This window comes from Macaca mulatta, chromosome 3 (assembly GCF_049350105.2).
Source record: "Macaca mulatta isolate MMU2019108-1 chromosome 3, T2T-MMU8v2.0, whole genome shotgun sequence".
NCBI classification, from domain to species: domain Eukaryota; kingdom Metazoa; phylum Chordata; class Mammalia; order Primates; family Cercopithecidae; genus Macaca; species Macaca mulatta.
In genome coordinates, this window is record NC_133408.1 from 126,201,844 (window position 1) to 126,226,373 (window position 24,530).

At 39.2% G+C, this 24,530-nt stretch overlaps 1 protein-coding gene across 1 annotated transcript in view; it reads right to left on the reverse strand.

Moving 5' to 3' along the window:
- VPS50 (VPS50 subunit of EARP/GARPII complex) overlaps positions 1–24,211 on the reverse strand; it is a 220,315-nt gene extending 196,104 nt beyond the window's left edge. The window contains exon 1 of the mRNA XM_077998061.1: positions 24,021–24,211. The gene's annotated coding sequence lies outside the window, so the exon portion shown is untranslated. The remainder of the gene's footprint in view (positions 1–24,020) is intronic.
- Positions 24,212–24,530: the final 319 nt, after the last annotated feature.

The following is a 24,530-nucleotide window of genomic DNA, read 5'->3' on the forward strand; positions in this document are numbered from 1 at the left end:
AATATACATTCTTCTCAGCACCACATCATACTTATTCCAAAATTGACCACATAATTGGAAGTAAAGCACTCCTCAGCAAATGTACAAGAACAGAAATTATAACAAACTGTCTCTCAGACCACAGTGCAATCAAACTAGAACTCAGGACTAAGAAACTCAATCAAAACTGCTCAACTACATGGAAACTGAATAACCTGCTCCTGAATGACTATTGGGTACACAACGAAATGAAGGCAGAAATAAAGATGTTCTTTGAAACCAGTGAGAACAAAGATACAACATACCAGAATCTCTGGGACACATTTAAAGTAGTGTGTAGAGGGAAATTTATAGCACTAAATGCCCACAAGAGAAAGCTGGAAAGATCTAAAATTGACACTCAAACATCACAATTAAAAGAACTAGAGAAGCAAGAGCAAACACATTCAAAAGCTAGCAGAAGGCAAGAAATAACTAAGATCAGAGCAGACCTGAAGGAGATAGAGACACAAAAAAAACCCTCCAAAAAAACAATGAATCCAGGAGTTGGTTTTTTGAAAAGATCAACAAAATTGATAGACCACTAGCAAGACTAATAAAGAAGAAAAGAGAGAAGAATCAAATAGACACAATAAAAAATGATAAAGGGGATATCACCACCGACCCCACAGAAATACAAACTACCATCAGAGAATGCTATAAACACCTCTACACAAATAAACTAGAAAATCTAGAAGAAATGGATAATTTCCTGGACACTTACACTCTCCCAAGACTAAACCAGGAAGAAGCTAAATCCCTGACTAGACCAATAACAGGCTCTGAAACTGAGGCAATAATTAATAGCCTACCAACCAAGAAAAGTCCAGGACCAGATGGATTCACAGCTGAATTCTACCAGAGGTACAAAGAGGAGCTGGTACCATTCCTTCTGAAACTATTCCAATCAATAGAAAAAGAGGGAATCCTCCCTAACTCATTTTATGAAGCCAACATCATCCTGATACCAAAGCCTGGCAGAGACACAACAAAAAAAGAGAATTTTAGACCAATATCCCTCCTGAACATTGATGCAAAAATCCTCAATAAAATACTGGCAAACTGGATCCAGCAACACATCAAAAAGCTTATCCACCATGATCAAGTTGGCTTCATCCCTGGGATGCAAGGCTAGTTCAACATATGCAAATCAATAAATGTAATCCAGCATATAAACAGAACCAAAAACAAAAACCACATGATTATCTCAATAGATGCAGAAAAGGCCTTTGACAAAATTCAACAGCCCTTCATGCTAAAAACTCTCAATAAATTTGGTATTGATGGAACGTATCTCAAAATCATAAGAGCTATTTATGACAAACCCACAGCCAATATCATACTGAATGGGCAAAAACTGGAAAAATTCCCTCTGAAAACTGGCACAAGACAGGGATGCCCTCTCTCACCACTCCTATTCAACATAGTGTTGGAAGTTCTGGCTAGGGCAATCAGGCAAGAGAAGGAAATCAAGGGTATTCAGTTAGGAAAAGAAGAAGTCAAATTGTCCCTGTTTGCAGATGACATGATTGTATATTTAGAAAACCCCATTGTCAGCCGGGCGCGGTGGCTCACGCCTGTAATCCCAGCACTTTGGGAGGCCGAGGTGGGCGGATCACAAGGTCAGGAGATCGAGACCACGGTGAAACCCCGTCTCTACTAAAAATACAAAAAATTAGCCGGGCGCGGTTGTGGGCGCCTGTAGTCCCAGCTACTCGGGAGGCTGAGGCAGGAGAATGGCATGAACCCAGGAGGCGGAGCTTGCAGTGAGCCGAGATCGCGCCACTGCACTCCAGCCTGGGCGACAGAGCGAGACTCCGTCTCAAAAAAAAAAAAAAAAAAAAAAAAAGAAAACCCCATTGTCTCAGCCCAAAATCTCCTTAAGCTGATAAGAAACTTCAGCAAAGTCTCAGGATACAAAATTAATGTGCAAAAATCACAAGCATTCTTATACACCAGTAACAGACAAACAGAGAGCCAAATCATGAATGAACTTCCATTCACAATTGCTTCAAAGAGAATAAAATACCTAGGAATCCAACTTACAAGGAATGTAAAGGACCTCTTCAAGGAGAACTACAAACCACTGCTCAGTGAAATAAAAGAGGACATAAACAAATGGAAGAACATACCATGCTCATGGATAGGAAGAATCAATATCGTGAAAATGGCCATACTGCCCAAGGTAATTTATAGATTCAATGCCATCCCCATCAAGCTACCAATGAGTTTCCTCACAGAATTGGAAAAAACTGCTTTAAAGTTCATATGGAACCAAAAAAGAGCCCGCATCTCCAGGACAATTCTAAGTCAAAAGAACAAAGCTGGAGGCATCACGCAACCTGACTTCAAACTATACTACAAGGCTACAGTAACCAAAACAGCATGGTACTGGTACCAAAACAGAGATATACACCAATGGAACAGAACAGAGTCCTCAGAAATAATACCACACATCTACAGCCATCTGATCTTTGATAAACCTGAGAAAAACAAGAAATGGGGAAAGGATTCCCTATTTAATAAATGGTGCTGGGAAAATTGGCTAGCCATAAGTAGAAAGCTGAAACGGATCCTTTCCTACTCCTTATACGAAAATTAATTCAAGATGGATTAGAGACTTAAATGTTAGACCTAATACCATAAAAACCCTAGAAGAAAACCTAGGTAATACCATTCAGGACATAGGCATGGGCAAGGACTTCATGTCTAAAACACCAAAAGTAATGGCAACAAAAGCCAAAATTGACAAATGGGATCTAATTAAACTAAAGAGCTTCTGCACAGCAAAAGAAACTGCCATCAGAGTGAACAGGCAACCTACAGAATGGGAGAAAATTTTTGCAATCTACTCATCTGACAAAGGGCTAATATCCAGAACCTACAAAGAACTCAAACAAATTTACATAAAAAAACAAACAACCCCATCCAAAAGTGGGCAAAGGATATGAACAGACATTTCTCAAAAGAAGACATTCATACAGCCAACAGACGCATGAAAAAATGCTCCTCATCACTGGCCATCAGAGAAATGCAAATCAAAACCACAATGAGATACCATCTCACACCAGTTAGAATGGCGATCATTAAAAAGTCAGGAAACAACAGGTGCTGGAGAGGATGTGGAGAAATAGGAACACTTTTACACTGTTGGTGGGATTGTAAACTAGTTCAACCATTATGGAAAACAGTATGGCGATTCCTCCAGGATCTAGAACTAGAAATACCATATGACCCAGCCATCCCATTACTGGGTATATACCCAAAGGATTATAAATCATGCTGCCATAAAGACACATGCACACGTATGTTTATTGCGGCACTATTCACAATAGCAAAGACTTGGAATCAACCCAAATGTCCATCAGTGACAGACTGGATTAAGAAAATGTGGCACATATACACCATGGAATACTATGCAGCCATAAAAAAGGATGAGTTTGTGTCCTTTGTAGAGACATGGATGCAGCTGGAAACCATCATTCTCAGCAAACTATCGCAAGAACAGAAAACCAAACACCACATGTTCTCACTCATAGGTGGGAACTGAACAATGAGATCACTTGGACTCGGGAAGGGGAACATCACACACTGGGGTTTATCACGGGGAGGAGGCAGGAGGGAGGGATTGCATTGGGAGTTATACCTGATGTAAATGACCAGTTGATGGATGCTGACGATTTGATGGGTGCAGCACACCAACATGGCACAAGTATACATATGCAACAAACCTGCCCTTTATGCACATGTACCCTAGAACTTAAAGTATAATAATAAAAAAAAACATATGCAAATCAATAAATAAAATCCATCACAGAAACAGAAACAATGACAAAAACCACATGATTATCTCAATAGATGCAGAAAAGGCCTTTAACAAATTCAATAGACTTCATGCTAAAAACTCTCAATAAACTGATGAAACATATCTCAAAATAAGTTACCACAAGTTGCACAATGTGACCTTCACCCATTGTCTTCATGGTCCTGGAATTTGTGATACAAAGAACAATGTATAGCCAACCACTAATCAATATTTTTTTCTGTAAACCAACGAGAATTTCTGATGAGTAACTTTGTATAATCCCATTCCTCTCCCTGTTTTTGCCTTTAAAAACCTGCTTGTAACAAAGGCCAATTGGGAGCTCATAACCAAATTTACTGAGGTCTGAGTTTTCTGGGCAGCTGTCCTCATCTTGGTTTAAGTAAACTCTTTAAAATTGCACTTTGTTCCTCAGCTTCTTCCTTTGGGTCAGCATGTCAAAATTACCATTTAAGTGTCATTATCAGTTTATTGTTCATATGGCTTCTGGTCCAGGTAAGCTGATCTCAGCTATGATTCTCTGTATTTGCCGTTGTCTCCAGATTTCAGGATGACAGTTTATTTTCTGACCTCAATTTTCTGAAGGGTTCAAGAAAAGTAATTGATTTTCATTGTTCAAGATTTTTCTTGTAAAGATGGGAGTGACTATTTCCAAGCCCTCTATGTGTCAGAGCTGAAAGCAGAAGTCAAATTTATTTTTTTATTTTATTATTTATTTTATTTTCTGCTCCCATACTACCAGGAGAATTTTTTTAAAAACACAACTTAGCATCTAAAATTCTTTCTATGCCATATGTTTATGTAATTGTAACCAAAACTTAGACATATTAAAATTTTAATGAGTTTTTTGAACATTTAACAATTCATGAATTGCAAGCAGTTTAGCACTTTAGAAAGAGGGTGTCAGGGCAAACTTTTATAAGGTGCTCTTGGAAGCGAGATAAAGAAAATATTTGATTCATTAAAGTGGGAAGTCCCTAGTTAGGGATTAATTGGCAGTATCTGATCAGTTAAGCTAAAAGTTTCATTTCGTTATTTACAATGAGTTGGGTTTCAGTTCGCTCATATAGTTGGAAGTTTCTGATGGGTTAAGCTAAAAGTTTCATTTCACTATTTACAATGAGTTGGGTTTCAGTTTGCTTATGTAGGACCTAAGGTCTAAAGCCTTCTCAGCCTAATGGCCTCTCATTAATTTTCTAATGCAAGTTTTAAAATTCAAAATATCTATGTTACACATATGTACATATTATATGTATATATACACATACATATTTATCTTTCCTTCAACTGTTGGATTTGAACTTTTTCTTGTTCTTCATTAGAACAATAAATATTCTTTTTTATGAACTTATGTGAGTTTTTTTATGGCATAAACGTAGAAACCGAAAATCTAGATTAGAGACAGGAATATCAATTTCTTTAAATACTAATTACTCTACTTTAACAACTTGTATTTCCAACAAGAATCTGAGAGTTCTGTTTTACCTACTTTTTCCTACATAATGAATGTGAAATATTACCTTTTTGTAATTTTGACAAGTATCCCCCTGATTACTAGTGAGGCTGAGATATTTTCTTATATTTATTGGCCATTCAGTTTCTCTTCTCTATAGATTGATTTTTTACATATTTTGACCATTTTTCTATCAGGCTGTCATTTTGTATTGATTTGTAGGAATTCTTTCTATGCTAACTATTAATTCTTTGTTGATTTTATAATCCTGTGTTGATTATGTGACTTACTTTTTCTCCCTTATATGGTATCTTCTGATACAAAAAGTGTTTTTAATGTATAAAAATGTATTGGTATTTTCCTTTATGGTTTGTATTTTTGTGTCTTGTGGCAAAATTATTTTTCAATTCTCATGTTTTAAATGTTTTCTTCTGAAATTTTTTCATTTCATATTTAGGTTTTTAATTCAACTAAATTTTGTTTTGTCAATTTCACCATGTAATACAGTTTTCACTTCATATATTTCAAGGCTATGTTGTTACACACTCACAAATTCATTATTATTATATTCTCTTGGTAGAAGTTTTTTATCCTTATCAAAGTTTAAATCTTACATTTTATTTTATTTTAATATTGATATATCCTTTGTCTGGTTATTATTTGCCTAGTGTATTTTTCAATACTTTCTTTCAAATCTCTGTGTAGTTTTTGTTTTAGTTGGATCTTTTATAAACAACATACCTTTTATAAGCAACATATAGTCAACATGATAGACTGTACTTCAGTAAGTGAATTTAACTTATTTACATTCACTGCAATAACTATATATTTAAATTCTTTTTCCTTCGTACTTCTTGTTTTCTGTTTACCATCTTTCTTCCCTATGTCTTTTTTATTTCTGTTCCTCCCTTCTGGTAGATTAATAAAGTTTTCTACATTTTTTTAATCTCCTACTCTCATGGAAACTCTAGATTATATTTTTCTCCCCTTAGTTAGCCTCCTATATTCTTAATACATATATGGTTTTATTTTAAAATCTGGAATTAATCCATATCTTTATAGTCCTCCTTGAACACTATAATGCTTTAACATCCCTTTATCAAAGCACACACATTCAACCATTTAATTAATTTGTGTGCCTCTATTTTTCTTAATGTTGTGTGTGACTCCAATTTTTCAAGTCATGTGTCATCCCTCTAAGTCTACTTCTCTTCCTATTAAAGTATATCAAGTAATCAGTTCCCATTGAAAATCAATTAGTGGTAAATTCTAAAGAAATGTGTATGTCTGAAATGTCTTAATTTTGACCTTGGGATTGTGGTTTACCTGAGTTTAGGTTTCCAGGCTGATGAATATTTTCTCTCAAAATATTGAATGTATTACTTCATTGTCTTTTTTCATCAGTTGTTTCTGATGAAAGTTCTGTAGTCCGTCTTGCATAGATTATTTGGGAAATTTTTCCTTTGAGAGTTTAAAATTTTTCATTTTTATACTAAATGTTTTTCAGTTGCGTTATGCAATGTCAAGCTATGGATTTTTCTATTTATTTTTATTTTATTTCTAATTTTTAAAATCTCCAGCCTAAAAGTTCATGTCTCTCTTCAATTCTGGGAAATATCAGAAGTAACGTATGTTACTTTGCCATTATTTTCCTTCTTCACTTTTTCTGAAACGACAACCAGACGTTTGTTGAAGTCTCTCAAACTCTTCACCATATATTTTAATCGTCCTTTCACATATTTTTATTTCTTTTTTTCTGTGTGCTTCATTTGGGTAAATTCCTCAGAAGCATCTTTCAATACACAAATTTTATTTTTTTTTACTATAACTGGAATTTATCAAACCTATTGAATATACACACATATGCATAAACTACATATATGAGGTAGGAATGTGTATATCATAAAGTACATATACAACATTATGCATATATTATATATAATACATGTGTAATGTAGATACACAATTTATACATATAATTTCCAAGATTTTCAATTAACTTTTTCTTCTCTTTATTTAATTTCAACTTTTTAAAATAATTTCTTATTCTATTTTTATTAATATCCCTACATATATTTCTTTGACAATCCTAAACATGCTTATTAAAATGTAAATTTATTTTTATTTGGAATGCATTGATAGTTAATTTTGTCTGTCCTTTTTGATCTTAGTTGCTTTGTGTGTTTTTGAATTTTGTTTGTGAACTCTTTTTTTTTTTTCAATCTCTCTTCCTTTCTTGGCCAGTTTACCAGTCCCAATTTGGTAGATTTGCAGTTGCCTCTACCTGGCATCCAAGATGTTTATTGTGGTGATACTGAAGTCATCACTGATGGAGTCTCTGGTGTGTTGGTCCAGTTCCTGGTTGATTCCTGATTGTGGAATGATGTCTGTGTTCTCCCGACTTCCTGAAGAGTCCCAACTTCACATAAAGACTGATGCCCTACCTACTGTGCTGTGGCTGCCCGGCAATTACCTTGTGGCCTGTTGTCTCTGTGCGGATAAATCTCTATGTTGCCTTTGCAATCCTTCCAAGCTCCCTGATGAGCATGGTCCTGAAGTGTAACAGCAATGCCTTCCTTGCTCTCAGTGGGTAGTATAAGCCCATCACCCAGTACCATTTCTTGTTTACAAAGTCACCTCTTGGTACTGGCATGGAACTCTTGGCCAACTCACTTCCATGACTGTTAAAATCATTATTCATTGGGGGCCAGGGCCAATCCCTGCCTGGCTATCAGCCCCCAAGTCTGTGTTCCATTTCTATTAACCCAGAGAATGGGAGAGAGCTTCCCACTGCCCCTCACTCACTCTTCTGAGTATCTCAGGCTCTTTCCTCTCACTCTTTTCCTATCTTCTCCCACCCAGCTCCTAGGCATCCTTGATCCCAGGGCATAGTAACTTTTTAAGTGGTTTGACCTGATCCCATCTCATTGCAAATTTCTCAGTGGTCTGCACTATCCTTCAAGGTCTGGCACAGGAAAATTAAGCCTCTTTGAATATTGAAGCTAAAGTAAACTACACATTTTTATTGCTGGGTCCTGATAACCACACTGATCCCCAACATACAGCCTGGGAAAAATGATGACCATGGGTTTCCTTTACTCCACAGATCATGATTTGGCTGGGATGATGCAAGGAAGAAAAATAAAACAGACCATTTTATTTTCTAGTCATTTATTTCTGTATATCTGTTCTCTCCCATATAAATAAAATATGCACAGATGCCCACATGAGAAAAAAAGTTTAATATATGGCTAACCAAGCACTTTTCTGCTCAACATGTTCAGGATAGTTCAGGAAGAATGAGGCAAAGTATGAATACTTAAAGAGCTGAAGAACTAAAGGGTGTGGCTCTTCAGGAGCCTCTGGTGCTCACAGACTCTGTTCTTTGGAACACATGGGTCAGATCTCCCAGGGGTCCCACTGGGCAGTGTACCCTGAATGAGGCAGAGCTTCAATATGAACATGGATTACAGGCTCCTGACTTAGTCAATCAACTTCAAGTTCCAAAATGCTTTGATTTCCTGAGGAAGTTTGTATCTATAACAGAAAGAGAAATCATTTCCAAGAAAGTTATTTTATGGAAAACTGGACACAATCCAGATACTCAGAGAAAACAAAAGGGGCACACCAACTTGGAATGATTACTACATATATTAGTTACCTGATAAATGAAAGCAAAAAGCTTCTTCTAGCTAAAATCTGCTCCCAGACACTGAGAGTAAACCACAGGTCTCGAGGTTATAGGAGCTGTGATAGGTGTATTCCCCTCCCTTACCTGATGTGAAATCCTGTGACATGTAATACCTCTTCTCTCACAAGATATGCCTAAAAACCACAGCTCTACATACCAAATGCATCCCTAACATTATGCCTGGTGGTTTTTAAAGGACTTTTTTACACATAGCCTTCTCTTATATGATCTTAATAGGACCCCTGTCATCCTCATCTGAGTAGATGGAGAAACTGAGTAAAAGAGTAGTTAAATGACTTGGCCAAGATCACAAGACTAGGATTTATATTGATGAGTCAGGACTTTCCAGTCCTTCTCATTGGGAAAGGAGGTAGAGAAATTTTGGGCAGAAGAGGGTGAGTCCCCAGCAAGGGCCCCACCCTCAAGCCTGGAACTGTGGCCCAAAGTGAGAACTTGCATTCCTGTTTTCCCACTCAAATGTTGCCTTTTCTAAAACTACCCATGGCCTGCTCTGCCCCCATCCAGTGCCCATAAAAACCCCAGGCTCAGTCAGCAGGAGGAAGAGATGCAGTTGGACATCAGAAACTATGATGGGATGTCAGAGAGAAGCAGCTTGACTTCAGAAGGACAGCTTGATGGCATAGCTTCAGAGAGGATTCTGACTGGGGATGGTTAGACTTCAGGGAAAGATTACCTTCCCGCTCTGTTCACTTTTCAGCTTCCTTTCCCTCTGAAAGCCACTTTCATTGGCAATAAAATCCCCTGCATTTACTATCTTCAAGTCATTTGTGCCACCTCATTCCTCTTGGATGCTGGACAAGGACTCGAATGTGGATGCAAAAGGCTGTCACACTGACTTTCCACCGAGCTGTTAACACTTGAGCCATCTGTGAATGGCAAAGCTAATAGGGCACTGTAACATTTCCTCTGTGGCTTCAGGGGTTTTGGACACCCTGCCCTAGATGCTGCTTTGGGGCCAGTATGGAGTTTGCTCTTGCTGGATCCAGCACCTGCTCACCTGCTCTCCCCGGCTCCAGGACCTGCTCACCTGCTCTCCCCCTCCCACAAGGGGTGAAGCAGCTAGTGAGTGGAGTTTGCCCTCGACAGTGCCTGTGTACTCTCATTCCTGCCAGCAAAGGAATCAGTGAGATATCTTGCTTCACTTCCAGGATAATAAATCTTTCTTTATCTTGAAATGGATCTGATGCATTTTTGTGTGGAATGCCATATCAGTAAATCGCACATTCTATAATCACTCAGATGGTATGAGCTCTGGAGGTATTCAAGGCAGGGAAGACAAACACATATGCAGAGAGAGTGCCAGTTCTAGTAAGGATAAATTAGTCCAGGGTGGAAGAGGTCTGATATAATCAACCTACCATTAAGTGCCTGGCTATTATCCCTGAAGGATGGTGTCATGTGGAGGCTCAGCTCCGGTCTATGCTATGCAGGTGGGCCAATTAACAGTGACAGTGGCAGGGCCAATAAGCCAATTTTGTGAGAGAGAGTCGCTGATATTGGTCACATAAATAACCTCCAAATCTATTACTATGGCCATCCATTCCAAGGCTCATTGTGCAGACACTGCAGTAGCTAAAGAGAGAAGCTGTTAACATCTGTGTGATGAGTTTCTCTCTGTGGTCGTCTAGTGTCTTCTCTTCAGTAGATGCTCTCTGATGCACATAACATAAGGCAAAAGGATATACAAAGTGTGCAGTCACTTCCAGAGGTCCATTCATATGCCTCTTCCCCAGACTTATTTGTTTCCAATATTACATTTACTCCCTCCATGTCTCCTCTGCTCAAGGTTTTATTTATATCCATACTTCAGATTATTTTCCCTTCCATAAAAATCAATGACCAGCTACACTGCTTGTAGCTCTGCCTGCTGGAAGGATTGCCCCTCACCATTTGTTGTCAGGGTATCTGATGAGTGTGATTGTGACGTGGCAACTGTTCATTTTTTGTTAGCACCAACATATCAAACTGACCTATCTGTGAACCAAGCCTTTAATTTCTACTTCTCTCAGTTAGTCATGAGGAATTTCTATTACACCATAAATATAATTTGAAGGAGAGGCAATAGTACAACTGAGATAGGTGATGTGGAGTTCTGTGTCACATCTTTTTGTATTACTCGTAGCCCCTGGACCTGCTCAGATACGATCTGAATGTGTCATTCCACCATTTGACAGATGGCTGTTGCATTTGCTTGACATCATGGCTCCTAAGATCTGATAATATTCAACTCATGTTGGAAAACTCTAGTCACATAATTATTTGTGTTAGTTTGTTCTCACACTGCTAATAAAGACATACCAGAGACCGGGTAATTTATAAAGGAAAGAGGTTTAATTGACTCAAAGTTCAGTATGGCTGAGAAACTCACAATCAGAAAACTTACAATCATGGTGGGAGGGGGAGCAAACATGTCCTTCTTCTCATGGTGGCAGGAAGGTGAAGTGCTGAACAAAAGGGGAAAAAGCCCCTCATAAAACCATCAGCTCTCATGAGAACTCACTCACTATCACAAGAACAGCATGAGGGTAACTGGCCCCATGATTAAATTACCTTCCACTGGGTCCCTCGCACAACACATGGGGATTATGAGAACTACAATCCAAGCTGAGATTTGGATGGGGACACAGCCAAACCATATCACTTGTTATCTCATGGTCAGGCACTCAGTCTCTTTTACAGCTCTTTTTCAAACACCAACTTGTTTTCTGCACAAAAACCCTGCTATTGCTCCAGAGAATCCTGGAGAATCTGCAATGTATTTCTCATATTAGGCCTTCCTAGGGACTCTGAACAGCATTTTAATCCACAATAAATACTTTGAGCATCATGGGATCTGCTGGGCCACATGGTCTGAATAGCAGAGCAGCTTACATCACAATTTGAATCTTCTACAAACTTCTTTATTTTTCTGGACTCCACAGACCATAAGATCCCTAAAAACTTCATTGCTGTGATAAATTCCCAGACTTGTTTGGTATATCTTCTAACCCTTTCGCATGTGTTTATTTTACTAAAGAATTCCAAGTACTTGCCACTTCCTGTCCTCTAGTCTAATTAGCATGATGTCATCAACATAGAGGACAGATAGGATGTTCAGTGGAATATCAACATGATCAAGGTCCTTGAAGACTATATTAACAGACTTAATGTAGCCATGGAGTGTTTGTATGAATGTAGACTGCTCTCCTTCCAATGTAGATGCAAACTGTTTTTGATTGTCATTACTCATAGAGATTAAAATAAGTCCATTAACTACATCAATAGCTACATAATTAAGTGATTGTGTTGATCTATTGCAGTGAAGACACCAAATCTAGCAGAGCATCTATGATTGGGACTACCACTTGGTTAAGTATATGGTAGCCCACTGTCAATATGCTTGATTCATCTAGTTTTGTTGGGGGAATACAGATGATTTGAATGGAGATTTATTACAAGGACTTTTTCCTTCTTTAACTTTTTGATAGTAATTCTCATTTCTGAAATTCTCAGGATGAAGCATTGCATCTGATTTACTGTCTTGACAGGAGGATATGGGGGCAATTCAGGAACTTCTACTTGGCCCTTTCTAGTGTAATGGCTCTCATTCTATACATTGTGGAATCAATGTGAGAGTTGGCAAGCTGATAAGAATTTCATAATTATGTACTCGAGGACTACAGAAATAACCATTGTGAGTTTGCAAATGCATTGGACCCACTTGTGAGATAGACTTGTGTTAGAATTCTATTTATCTTCCTCCTCCTACTACTACTACCTACTACCCTACTACTCTAACCAGAGGACTGCAGTGGCATTTTAGATCTTAGGCATCAGAGTCAGCTTGTGACCTATATATAACAGCCCTCAAAAGGTATAGGTAATCCTGTACTTTTGCAAACTGAGGCAAATGAGTGCATGTCCCTGTGGGGAAAGATTGGGAAATTATTTATTATATTTACTTGCTGTGACATTGCAGAGGCCTTCCTCAAGAGAAAGCTCTCTTCAACCAATGGACTCTAGATCTATAAACTGGCTGAGATCTTCAAACTGACTGCAGTATCATAATTTTCTAATATGTTGGCTGAAGTCTGCTCTCCAGCTCTTTGTCTTTTTGATTATGCCAGTTTGGCTCTACTTGTCATACTGTTTTGGCTGCCTGTGCATCGTATTCCTAGAAACAAACTGTGACCTCTTAAACATAACCACAGACCCCTGGTCACCATTCTGGTCTTGCTGCTCACTATTATTGTTTCCATCTTGCTTCTTTATTTAAATGCTTCCCTTGGGACATTGCATTTCCAGAATGCATTCCCTAATGCAAATATCCATTTGTATGGAGCACAGTTCTTGGGTGTATCTCCTACTCTCTTTTTTATTTTATTATTTCTAACATTTTTAGAGATGTGGTCTTGCTATGTTGTCCAGGCTTATCTCAAACTCTTGGCCTAAAGCAATCCTCCTGCCTCAGCCTCCCGAAATGCTGGGATTACAGGCATGAGCTACTGCATCCAGCCATACTTCCTACTCTCAAGCTTGGCCTTCAGCAGATAGCCAGCACTGAGCTTGTCAAAGAGTCCAGGACCCTCTGCATCAGTACATTCCATATAGCCTTAAAGAAAGGAGTGCCCTCTGATCCTTAAAATAAGGAGTGTCTTATTTCTGGGAAAAATATGGAAATAGTGGGTTATCTGGGATCATGTAATAAATTTATTCTAAATTACTCTCTTTCCTGAACTCTGTGACATTCTTCCAAGGCAGTTCAAGCATTTATTTTATTTTAAGATATTATATCAGGGCCAGGATATTAAATCCAGAGTCATGAAGAAGTCTCCACTTAGCAATAAATTTCCCTATCATATATTCTGCCCATTTTCACATCACTATCCAATATCACATTTTTTACCCTGGTTTCTGATGGTAAATATAAGACAGGTCTTGCACTTTGTGGGGTATGTTTTCTCAAACTCTATTTTCCTGCTGAATCTATACTGAAAGCTGGCCCCAGTCTTATTGGTCTGAAGGCAACGAGAGAAGATTGAGGCAAATCTCACAAAAAATAAGTATTGTCTTGTTCCAAGTGAAATCTGTACCAGTTCTCTTTGCAAGGAGAGGCCACCACCTTCTGATATGGGAAGAAGCTTATTCTACCAGTCCATAGGATTCAGGGGAGTACAGGTATTCCAGATTCAGACCTTTCTACTCATATATCTCCACCCAGGTTCTAGGGTTCCACTGTTTTCCTGTCAGAGCCCTGATTGACATCAAATACTTATAGAGGTAGTACACTCATATAAAGTTGACTATGTAGCCCTTCTACCATTAAAATTAGATTCTGTGCCTGATTTTCAGTACAGTCTTGTCCAGGAGCTTCAGATTTTTTTTTTTAAATACTACCATGTAGGCCTTCTGATTTCAGAGACAGTCTTGAGTTTATAGTTAGCTAATATAAACCTGTCATTTGCTTTTTCAAGGCTGCTATAATCCAGTCCAATTTAGAATTCTTACACTGCTTTCTCAACACCATCTAAGTGCTGAAACTACAGCATAAGCCAATGTTTCACTTTCTTTCTGTGCCTCATCCTGATTGCATGTCAGGAATTTTCACCAACAAACCTACCATCACTAATAGAGTCCTTATCACTTCCTGACCAGTTCCAGAATCCCATGCTGTGAATCTGCTTTCTGGGCCCATTTTGGTGCCAACTGTATTAGCCTCAGTTTCCTCCCCATCCCCTCCCTATACTCCAGGAAACAGAGCTTGTATGCAGATAGTTTATTTCCTTGGATTTGAGCCCAAGGAAAAGTAGTAGGGCCCTGGGGAAAGTGAAACAGGGAAGCTTGGAAAACCAATACAAGAAATGTGTTATTGCTCTGGGCTCAATCTTGCCAGGACCTACTCAGGAGGTGGACAGAATGCAACTAAGAATTTTTCTGAGCTGTGAAAAGGAGAAAAATTTTCCACCAGCTTCTGTCCTCTATTAGTCAACTGTTGGTTACCCCTGTGACTTTTTATGCTCCTCATATTTCCCAAATGCTCATACATGAATACCACAGGGTTCCAGCAGTTGTTACCTATCATTCCTGGTGCCCGAGAAGCCTGGAACATAAAGTGAGATGTACACGGTCACTAAAGTAAGGTACTGTCAGTTCACATTTGCACAAAACTGGATGTCACAGCAATGTTTATGATAAAAGATAGACCAAACGAAGGTAAAGTGGGGCATGAAATGTCTCTGATACATATAATGTGAATATTGAGAAATGTTTTTCCATACCTGGTCCTTCATCTGAATATTCAATATCTTTCTGACTGTGGTTTATATTATAATCACTGATTTCTGCCACACACAACCCATATTTCCAACATGGTCCCAAGACAATAAATTGGACGGTTGCATTGGAAGCTCTAGATAATCTATACTTTTGCTTATTCAGCTAGCTAATGACATATTTTTAAAATTTCTGGCCAGGCACTGTGGCTCACACCTGTAATCCCAGCACTTTGGGAGGCCGAGGTGGGCAGATCACCTGAGGTCAGCACCATACCAGCCTGGCCAACATGGTAAAACTCCGTCTCTACTAAAAATACAAAAATTAGCAGGGCATGGTGGCATGCACCTGTAATCCCAGCTACTCAGAAGGCTGAGACAAGAGAATTGCTTGAACCCAGGAAGCAGAGGTTGCAGTGAGCCCAGATCGTGCCATTGCACTCCAGCCTGGGCAAGAGAACAAGACTCTGCCTCAAAAAATAAAATAAAATAATACAATTTCCTAGTGTTACTGTATTATTTGGTGCGAGTTTGGTCCATGATAATATCAGACTTAAAGATATTCTGTCTAAACTTCCCTTTTCCCAGAAGTCATCAGCATATTTACTTTCCTACATTTTCCCATATTTTAAGAAGTTTCATTGTATAAGCATCAATTTCTTCAGTGTCACTTTTTCCTCCTTTCTCTTCTTGCTTTTACTATGCCAGAAAAGTATATTGAGCCAGAAAACTTTAAGACATTAAGAAGTTAATTTTCACAGATTCCAATTTCACTTAAGAGAACCTATGCTTTTTAGGAGTCTTCAAATTGCAAATAGACATCTGTAGAAGAAATGGCTAATTGTCTCCCAGTTTCTGTTCGCCTATGATATACAGTCATAAAATATTTAGCTGCACTGCTATATGTAACTGTGTGATTCTTAAATTTTTTGTGTCAATTTGAGTGGGCCATACAGTGTCCACATTAAACTTTATTTCTAGATGTATCTGTGATGGTATTTTAGCATCCAGAATTGGTGGACTAAGTAAAGTTGATTGCCCTCCCCAAAAGGGCTGGATATCATCCAGCCTGTTGAGATAATGAATAGAACTAAAAGGAGCAGAAAGAGGAATTCACACCTTTTTTCCTTCCTCACTGTGGGTCTCTGGTTCTCAGGCCTTCAGACTTGCACTGAATTACACCACTAGCTTTCCTGGGTCTCCAGCTTACAGACAGCAGACTGTGGGATTTCTCAGCCTTCATAATCACATGAGCCAATATAATAAATCTCCTTATAGATAGATAGAGAGATAAGAGAAAAAATATATATATAAGATTTCATATATAGATATATACAATATAGCTAGATATAGATAGAGATACAGATATAGATACATCCTATTGGTTCTGTTTCTCTGGAGAACCTGAAGTAATAAATATTTTGGTACTGAGAACAGTTCTAGAGGAATAGAATTTTAAGGATAAGTTTTCTGAATTGGTTCTTGGCTTTTAGGACTGAATTGTGTGAAAATGGAAGAGAAGTTTGGAAAAGAAAGAGAAAAAGTCATTCATTTTATTCCAGACATTCTTGCCCTGGTTGTACACTAGAACTACTCGAGGAGCTTTTAAAGATTATTGATGCTTGCCCCTATCCCTAGAGATAATTGATTGTCCAATAGAGTTCCTGAGCACCTGCTTTTTTGAGAGCTCCCCAGGGGTCAATGTGCAATGTGGTTTAAGAATCGCTGCTCTATTGTGGGAAAAAATGAGTTTGAGGATCTTGAGACTGGAGCATGTGAGAAAACCCATCTGATGGCTTCAATTTTGTGCATTACATAGGAAGACATGTCATCACATGAGAGTGATGGAGGTCAAAACTGACAGGGGATGCACAGTTGAGAATCTCCAAAATATGCTTATTGAGAGAGAGAGAGACAAAGCTAAATAAAACCTAGATTACTGGGCATTGTACATTGCCTATTTGAAGTTATATGCTTTCGGGCCTGGTAAATTTTCTCAGATATTAAATTTATATATTCTAAAATACATATAGAAGAAAAGAAAGGCAGTAAACAATGGGAAATAGATATTGTATTTGGATAACATAGGTTTTCTCCCTTCTTTGTATATTCTGTATTTTTTAAGTTTGAAAATAAACTTGTATTATAGTCACAATTCAAGAAATAATGATTTTTAGCTTTACCGAGGTATAATTGATTCAGAAAAACATTGTACACATTTAATATATACATCCTGATATCTATAACCTCCAAAAAAAAAGTTTCAGTTTTCAAAAGAAAATGAAATCAATGGTGAATCAGCAAGCAGAAATTCGATGGCACTGTATTAGTTTGCCAGGACTGCCATAACAAAGTACCACAGATTGAGTAGCTTAAGCCACAGAAATTTGTTTTCTCACAATTCTGGATGCTAGAAATCGAAGATCAAAGTGTCATTGTTACAGGACACGGATCCAGATCTAGACCCCAAGAGAGAGTTCTTGGATCTTGTGCAAGAAAGAATTCGGGGTGAGTCTACAGTGCAAAGTAAAAGCAAGTTTATTAAGAAAGTACAGTGGTAAAAGGACAGCTACTCCATAGACAAATGTAGGACGTTCTCAAAAATAAGAGAAACTCATCCACCATGAGTACAAGGCTTGTATATATGGGAAGATGTGTTTTGCTACAAAGGTTTCTGATAAAGAATTAATTTTCTTAATTAGTTTATTTTGCAAGGATTGATATTATTATCTTTAAAGCAAAATTAGGAATGACTTTGTTCTCCAGATATTGGGATATCTGGACACTCCCAAGTCTGGGTCTGCTTAGTAAACATTATTAATTTGTTCCCTTAACTGTAAACATCTAAAGGCTAGGAATGCCTACCTTTCTGAGGATGCAGCCCAGCAAGTCCCAGCCTCATTTTCCTAGCCCTCACTCAAAATGGAGTTGCTTTGGTTCAAACATTTCTGACATATCTCCCGGCTCTCTTTACAAGAGGACCCTTAATCCTAAGGATTGCAGAGGGATGAAAATCCATCTTCTGTAACTTCTTCAGCCTGAATGGGGCAATGATATTCCTGACTATTAGGGTCTCTCACATTCAGGGTAGAGAGAAACTCAGTCAGAGAGTGTTGGTATGGTGAAGGTCGTTCATAACTCCGAGTTCTGACAAAAGGTGATAATAACCTCCCCCCCACCCAAAAAAAAAAAAAAAAAAAACCTATAACCTCCAAAAAAAAAAAAAGTTTTAGTTTTCCAAAGAAAATGAAATCAGTGGTGAATAAGCAAGCAGAAATTTAATGGCACTGTATTAATTTGCCAAGGCTCCCATAAAAATGTACCACAGACTGAGTAGCTTAAGCCACAGAAGATTAAGTGGTGATTAGTAAGTGTTCAATTCAAAAAAGCACTGAGTGAGCTTGTCTTGCATTCCTATACAGAAAGTACAACTGCAATATATTCCACAACAGCAAAGCAACATAAGTAAAATCATTCCAAGCAAACTAAACAGAAAGGCTTTCCAAGAACTGGGAAGTTGTTGGAACCAAGTCGATATAGGGTCGACTGATAGTACATCAGTAGCAGAGATATAAGTGTCTAAAGCTTTCATAGTCTAGGTAATAGTCTGAAACACAATAAAGTCCCCCACAGACTTAAGTTGGCAGATTGAATATGTCAGAACAACCCAGAAGTGGAGGAAAGTGGCAATTCTCCACATACCCAACAGTTTGTCTGATTATGTAGAGGCTAAAGTCTGTGCCCACTGAGTAAATAAGTTACTTTCTGCATGATTCCAACTTATACCCAAAAGTAGATTGTCAATCTATATTTTTATGTAACCCATCCCTTTCATTTCTTCCAAACAGGAGTCAGAGGTCACTGATTCACTCACAGGAAGAAACAGGATCAGTCTCTTGTGTTCCGTAGGTCTGTGGGACGTCGTAAGAGACAGGTTTAATTGGAGGTAAGTAGACCCAGCTGTTTATTCCCAGGAGTTTAGCTGTAGTTGGGGTACTAAGGAATTCATAGAGCTGAAGATATGTTTTGGGTAATTGTTGCTGTGAAAGATGGGCCATTATCACTCTGTAAGCTCTCAGGCAGCACAAATCTAGGAATTATTTCCTTTAGTAGGAACTTAGAAACCTCAATTGCCTTTTCAGACCAGGTAGAAAAAGCCTCAATCCAACCAGTAAAGGTGTCAACGAATATTAATAAATATTTAAACCCTTTACATGTGAGTATCTGAGTACAGTCTATTTGCCAATCTTTACCAAGATATATTCCCGTATGCTGAACAGGCCTTACTAGAGGAGGATGTAAAGATTGGTTATTTGGGTTATTCTGGGCACGTAGTTCACAGGCCTGAGTTACCTGCTTTGCTGTTTTCAGTAAGTCTTTTCCTACAAAAAGCTGCAACATTGATTGAAACAGGGAATCTCCTCCCAAATGAGTAGAGTCATGCAAATGCTTATTTTCCAGTGATTAGCACCTGGTATCAACAGTTTGTTGTCATTGATAAGCCAGCCAGAAGGATCTTCAATTAGACTCTGACCTTCAATGGACCTTCAGTCCACTCTTGTTCCTCTTTAGTATATCTTGGTTCTATTATTATCATGGCTGGGGGCTCCTTTAATGCTGCGGCCTTAGCAGCCGTATCTGCAAAAGAGTTTCTCTTAGTCACAGTAAGGGAAGAGCCTCTTTTCGCAGCTCGCTGCAACCTCCACCCCCCAAGCTTAAGCAATTCTTCTGCCTCGGCCTCCTGAGGAGCTGGGATTACAGGCGCCTGCCACCATGCCCGGCTAATTTTTTTGTATTTTTTAGTAGAGACAGGATTTCACCATGTTGGCTAGGCTGGTCTTGAACCCCTGACCTCAGGTGATCCACCCCTCCTAAGCCTCCCAAAGTGCTGGGATTACAGGCATGAGCCACCGTGCCTGACCCAGAATTTCTAAGTGATGTTTTATAGGGGAACCCTTAGCAGTTAGGAGTCCCTATTCCTTCCAGTTAGCAGCATGAGCATGAAGTATCAGAAAGGCATACTCAGAATCAGTGTAAATGTTAATTCTTAAGTCCGTTCCCAATTGCAGGGCTCTAATAAGAGCTATTAATTCTGCCTTTTGAGCTGAGGTAGAAGCTGGAAAGGCCTGAGATTCAATTACCTCCTGTTGACTGACAACGGCATACTCAGCTTTCCATTTCCGTGGTGCACAAAGCTACTTCCATCTGTAAGCCATTCTACCTCAAGATTATCTAAAGGCTCATCCTTTAAATCTGGACAGCTGGAATAAACTTGCTCCGTAACTTGTATATAAGAATAATGTAGGATGCCTGTGGGTTCAGGCAAATAGGTAGTTGGATTCAACATATGGCGTACTTTAAGTGTTATATCAGGATATTTAGCAACAAAGCCTGATAGTTATTCACAGTAAAGAAGAAGGAGCAATTTTAGTCTGCCTTGTGATTTCCAAAAGATACTACTCTTCGCCGTTGAGTTAACAAATCCCTCCCCAACAAAGGGTGGGGCATTCAGGAGAAAATCAAGGTCCTTGAAGAGCAGCTGAAAGGATAGGTAAAATGGTTTCTATGGGCTTGTCCATCTATCCCCATGACCATACAGTTCTGGAGTGACAGAGGCCCATCATAATGGGTCAGAACAGAATAAGCAATCCAGAAGGAATTGATGTTCTTACCTGCCATGTCAAGGGCTACCCAAGGCTTCTCCAGAGATAATAGCTAGTTGTCTGATGGGAGCTGTGCTGGGAGGTCTCAGACCCAGTCACTCTTGGGCTTGCCTGGCTATTTTGGCCATCACTGGTTCGGGTGCCAATGGCTCCCTTCAGCATGCTGGGCAATCCCTCTTCCAAAGGCCAGCTTTCTTACAGTGTGCACACTGATTCATGCCCAAGGCACAGTGACTCTGACTTCTCACCTTTCAGCTTCCCTTGTTCAGGCCAAGAACCAGGAGGGCAACCCCATGTGGGAGGTAAGCTTAAGGCTGCAGCCAAGAGCTGCACCTTGTGGGAGGTCCTTCCTACTCTTTCTGCTTCCTCTGCTTTGTCCCTGTTATTAAAAACTAAAAATACCACATACAAAAGCTGTCCCAAATAGGAGTCTGGGGACCCATAGCTGCTTTTTCTAGTTTCCTATGGATATCAGGGGCAAACTGGCTTATAAAATGCACTCCCAAAAGGGTTTGTCTGTCCCTTGAGGCAGGATCAGTGTTAGTATATTTCCTAAGTGCCTCAACTAAATGTCCTTGAAACAAAGCTGGATTCTCGTCTTTGTTCTGGAAACTTCCTTAACCTTTTCATAGTTCAGAGGCTTTTTCATACATTTCTTCATCCCTTCCAACAAATAAATGACCATATGATCTCTTCTCCCCAAGTTGTCACTGCCCCTTTGATAGTTCCACTCTGGATCTTGATCTGGAACTGCTCTACCGCCTGCCTGATATGTATTATGGTTTGGGTTGTGAGCCAATGCCTCATCTGCATGGGCCCTAGCTGTCCCCAAAATGCATTGTTTCTCTTCCACTGTACAACACAGAGACAACAAAACATGTAGATCCTGCCAAGTTAACTATAGGTCAGAATTAATTTCTCAAACTCATCTATGAATCTTCCTGGGTCTTCAGAGAAATCACCAAATTTCTCTTTACACAGAGCCAAATCAGACATAAAAAAGGGAACATGTACTCTCACAGTGCCTCCTTCCCTATTTACCACCTCTCTAAGTGGACAAAGGTTTCCCTTTAGAGGTTGACAGGAGGCTCCACTAGGGGTAGTACTCACCAGGCTAAGTTCCTCAGGGAGTGGTGGGTATAGAGTGGGGCTAGACGGGTAAGGAGGAGGGGATGAAGGGTTCTCAAGGGGGATTAGAGGGAGAAAGGACAGACACATCTGAACCTTCAGAGCTGACAGAAAGAGGTTCTGCTCCACACAAAACTGCCTGCTAAACCAAGGCTGCTTGCATTAAAGGATCATCTAGTATGTCTAGCTCTTTTTCCTCTTTTCCTCTCATCAAACATGATTCACATTATCCAGATAACGTAAGTGAGCTGAGTCATGAATCTCAGATAAACCACAACATGGACTTTGACAAAAATGTTGAATAAGGCAAAGGAAATGAAGAGGATTTAGATGAGAATGACCAGAGCAAGCAGGTCCTGGGCAATAGTGACAGTGTGGAATGAACAAGCAAAGCCAGTTTGCCTGAATGCAAGAAAGGAAAGAAGTGTTTTTAGTGTGCAAAATGAAACAAAACAGCAAGGAGAAGAGTCCCCTGATTTCCATCCTAGTGCTTCTCGATCACACCTAGTCAGCATAGCAGCAACAAAACACAACCACCTCTGCCTAATTTTATTGCTCATAGCTGTTGAATGCCAAATCTCAATCAGCAATTTTAAAGATGGAGCCTTCAATGCTTTTTGTTCCCAATGTTTCGCGAGCAGACACATGGATATCAAGAAGCACCTAGGAAAAGAGTAAGTTAAGATCCCTAAGACCATTTAGATAAAGTCTTCTGAAAAAGACAGTGAAACACAGACAGCAACCAAGAAATTGATTTATGCAGCAAGGAGGACAAGGCAGATTAATACAAAGAGCATAGCCTGCGGTGCCAAATCCGTTTTTAGCAGAGAGGGACTTTACTGAGAGAGGCCTCTAACCCCCTAAATCTTAGAAGGAACTCTAATCCTTTTAAGTTGGTCCTCTAACCCGAGGTCAGTCAAGCGTCTTTGCTTTCTATTAAGAGGGGCCTCTAACCCACCCTGTCTTCAGAGAGACTCTAATTCCCTTAAGTTAAGCCTCTAACCCAATCCCATTCTTTACCCAGGTACGACACCACTTACCCAAAGTCATCCAATCAGTGCTGTAGTCTATTTCCTTTGGGTTGGTGGGGAGGTTCTTCAGTATCGGTCCCTCATGGTTGCCAGAAATGTTACAGGACCGGGGTCCCAATTCAGACCCCTAGAGAGGGTTCTTGGATCTCGCCCAAGAAAGAATTCAAGGCGAGTCCACAGTGCAAAGTAAAAGCAAGTTTATTAAGAAAGTACAGTGGTAAAAGAATAACGTAGGATGCCTGTGGGTTCAGGCAAATAGGTAGTTGGATTCAACATATGGCGTACTTTAAGTGTTGTATCAGGATGTTTAGCAACAAAGCCTGATAGTTATTCACGGGAAAGAAGAAGGAGCAATTTTAGTCTGCCTTGTGATTTCCTAAAGATACTACTCTTCGAAACTGAGTCAACAAATCCCTCCCCAACAAGGGGTGGGGCATTCAGGAGAAAATCAAGGTCCCTGAAGAGCAGCTTAAAGGATAGGCAAAATGGCATCTATGGGCTTGTCCATCTATCCCCATGACCATACAGTTCTGGGGTGACAGAGACCCATCATAATGGGTCAGAACAGAATAAGCAATCCAGAAGGAATTAATGTTCTTACCTGCCATGTCAAGGGCTACCCAAGGCTTCTCCAGAGATAATAGCTAGTTGTCTGGCTACAGAGTAGGACGTTCCCAAAAGTAAGAGGAGGAACACATCCACCCATACAATGCTTATATATATGGAGAGATGTGTTTTGCTACAAGGGTTTCTGATAAAGAATTAATTTTCTTAATTAATATATTTTGCAAGAATCGATATTATTTTCTTTAAAGCAAAATTAGGAATGCCTTTGTTCTCCAGATATCAGATATCTGGACACTCCCAAGTCAGGGTCTGTTTAGTAAATATTATTAATTTGTGCCCTTAATAATAAACATCTAGAGGCTAGGAATGCCTACCTTTCTGAGAATGCAGCCCAACAAGTCTCAGCCTCATTTTCGTAGCCCTCATTCAAAATGGAGTTGCTCTGGTTAGAACATCTCTGACACCATCAGGGTTGGTTTCTTCTGATATCTCTCTGCTTGGCTTGTAGACGGCCATCTTTTCTTTGTGTCTTCACATGATCTTCCCTCTATATGTGTCTGTGTCCCAATCTCCTCTTCTTATAAGGACACAGTCAGATACAATTACAGTCACTCTAATGACCTCATTTTAATTTAATTACTTCCTGAAAGACCTTATCTCCAAATACAGTAACATTCAGAGGTACTGAGGATTAGGACTTTAACATATGAATGTTTGGGGGACACAATTCAACCAGTAACAGGAACTTAGATTGCATTGACATATTGATTTTCTCCCTGGTATTTCCATTCTCTTTGTCCTGTAGATTGTTTTTTGAATAGTTAGGTTTGTTTGTTTGTTTGTTTGTTGTTTCCTTATTTCTTAACTCTTATGACTTAAAAACC